The sequence below is a fragment of the Arvicanthis niloticus genome, chromosome 1 (genome assembly GCF_011762505.2).
Source record: "Arvicanthis niloticus isolate mArvNil1 chromosome 1, mArvNil1.pat.X, whole genome shotgun sequence".
NCBI lineage: Eukaryota > Metazoa > Chordata > Mammalia > Rodentia > Muridae > Arvicanthis > Arvicanthis niloticus.
The window spans coordinates 27,812,961-27,815,866 of NC_047658.1; positions in this window are offsets into that span (position 1 = coordinate 27,812,961).

Here is a 2,906-nt window from a genome sequence, read left to right on the forward strand (position 1 = left end):
TCGCTCGGCCCTGACAGCAAGCCGGAGTGGTGTCTTCAAAGATGGTCTTTGCTCACCAACTGATCAAAAATCAAGCTCTGTGGCCCCTTATTTAAAATCCGATTTCCCGGGAGCCTTCCCGTGAGACCTTTGGAACTGAGGACATGGGTTTGACCTCAAAGGGCGGAAGTGGGCGGGACAAGGAGACAGGTTTCCAGGAAAGAGGCGGTAAAGCTTGTGGGGGACCTTGTGATTTGGTAAGAACCGGTCTTGGACAAGAGATCTTTTCCACCGGATGCACGGGAAACACAGTAATAGCTTTTCCTCAGCTGCTTCTGGTTTGAAAAATCAATCGAGAGCTGCTGAAAATCCTTGGTTACAGGTGTAAAGGTCTTTGAATATGTTACTCCAGGATGTGACTAATCTCAAGAACATTAGTTTGGGTGTGTTTGGGGGGAAATCCTTGTAAAATGAATTACATATTTATTGAAACATAAAAACAGCACGTGTAGTTTTCCTGCTTCCTATTCTAATGCTTTGGGAGTGATGGCCTAAGGTTTTGTGGGAGTGGCTAAGTAGGTAATTTAAAAGCTACACTGCTGTAAACTTGACACCCAGAAACCCAAGTGTCTTAGAACTGACTCTGAAGAATCAAGATGTACTCTGAGCTCCTTCTCTAGCACCAGTTCTGCCTAGACGATGCCACGTCTCCCGCCATGATGATATTGGACTGAACCTCAAAAACTGTGAGCCAGCCCCAATTAAATGTTGTCCTTGATAAGAGTTGCCTTGTTCATGGTGTCTCTTCACAGCAATGAAATCCTAAGACAATATGCTATATGATTATGACCCATTATGTGCCAATTATACTTAAATGAAGCAATTAAATCCTATTTGTCACTGCTACAAAAACAGTCAAGACTTAATATACTAGGTTTTTTGTTTGTTTGTTTGTTTGTTTTAGGTTTTTGAGACAGATACTCACTGGGTAGCTCTAGCTATCCTAGAACTCACCAGGCATTGAACTCACAGAGATCCACCTTTCTGTGCTTCTCCAGCTCTGGGATTAAAGGCATGCACCACCATACCTAGCAAATAGTATTTTTTGTTTGTTTTGTTTTTCAAGACAGGGTTTCTCTGTGTAGCCCTGGCTGTCTTGGAACTTGCTCTGTAGACCAGACTGGCCTTGAACTCAGAGATCCACTTGTCTGTGTCTCCTGAGTGATAGGATTAAAAGCCTGCACCACAACTTCTGGCCTTAAAATAGTATTTTTTTTAAAACTATGGCTAATAAATCGTTTTCTTGTGTAAGTTCTGGTTATATTATCACAAAAGCACAGAACTGCAGAACAAATCGTGTTTTCCACAAGGAACACCCATCACTAGAGCTGCCTTTTCTCTAACTTGCTTTTTAGGGGACATTGGGAGCTTGGGGAAGGTGAGCTCCAGGCCTCAAGAGTATTTAAAACTAATTTATAGTAAATATTATGTATTAAAACTATTATATAAATGCTTTTCAGTTAATATTAGTTTACTTAAAGCCATAGATGACCTCAGATGTCTAAGAGGTGGGTAAGAATCAAAAAAGTTAGGTAATGTACTATGACAATGGGAGAATAGTCACAGATTAAAGGAAATGCCAGGGGCTGGAGAGATGGCTCAGTGGTTAAGACCACTTGCTGTTCTTTGAGAGGTCGTGAGTTCAATTCCCAGCAACTACATAGTGGCTCATAACCAGCTATAATTTGATCTGATGCCCTCTTCTGACATGTAGGTGTACATACAAATAGAGCACTCAAACACATTAAATAAAACTTAAAAAAAAAGGGGGGGGGAAGAGGCAGGAATAACAGGCACACTCTAAAATATAAGAGGGGCCTTTGAATGGATGTAATCTTTCAATAACCAGAATAAAACCTGAATTGGACTTTCAGTTCCAGAGCATAGTAGCCAACCTGTGTTACTATAAACCTCAAAATCTGTGGTAATTGAAAACAGTCAAACTATGTCAAATTTGGAGGAAGAGAAGAAACCAAGAGCCCCACATATGTTTTTTCTCAAAGGTTTATTTATTTGTTATATGTATTCGACTACACTGTCTCTGTCTTCAGACACACCAGAAGAGGGCATTGGATCTCATTAAAGATGGTTGAGGGCCACCATGTGGTTGCTGGGAATTGAACTCAGGACCATTGGAAGAGCAGTCAGTGCTCTTAACTGCTGAGTCATCTCTCCAGCCCACCCCAGATATCAGACAGGGTTTCTCTGTGTAGCCCTGGCTGTCCTGGAACTCACTCTGTAGACCAGGCTGGCCTCCAACTCAGAAATCCGCCTGCCTCTGCCTCCCAAGTGCTGGAACTAAAGGCGTCTGCCACCACTGCCTGGCTACCCCAAATATCTTAACTGTAAAAAGGTACAATTTTATATACAGGCCGGTTAGCTGAATTGTTTCTCTCCCTCTGGTTCACCATTTCATTTATTTTACTTAGATTGGTTGTATTTTGTTACTTAGTTGCCTCGACACCCATTAACACAGTCCAGTTCCACTCTGAACCCCCTTTCATGTCCTTGACTGAAAACCTCTCTTGGAAATACTAACAAAGTTTTTTTTTTTGTTTTTGTTTGTTTGGTTTTTTTGTTTGTTTGTTTGTTTTTTAATGACTGAGACAGTCTCTACCCTAGGCTGGCCTGGAACTCAGTGTGTACCTGAAAGTAACTCTGAACTGATCCTTCTGTTTGCACCTTCTGAGTGCTGTAATTACAGTGTTAGGGTTTAGGAATTGCTGAAGGAAGACCCCAGACTCAAATAGTTTATAAGAACAAAGAGCGTTTATTCTGCAGAAACAACCAACATGCAGGCATCACCACCATATCACAATGGCAACCCAGACAAAGACACTCAGGCCTCTTTTATAGGGAACTGGGGG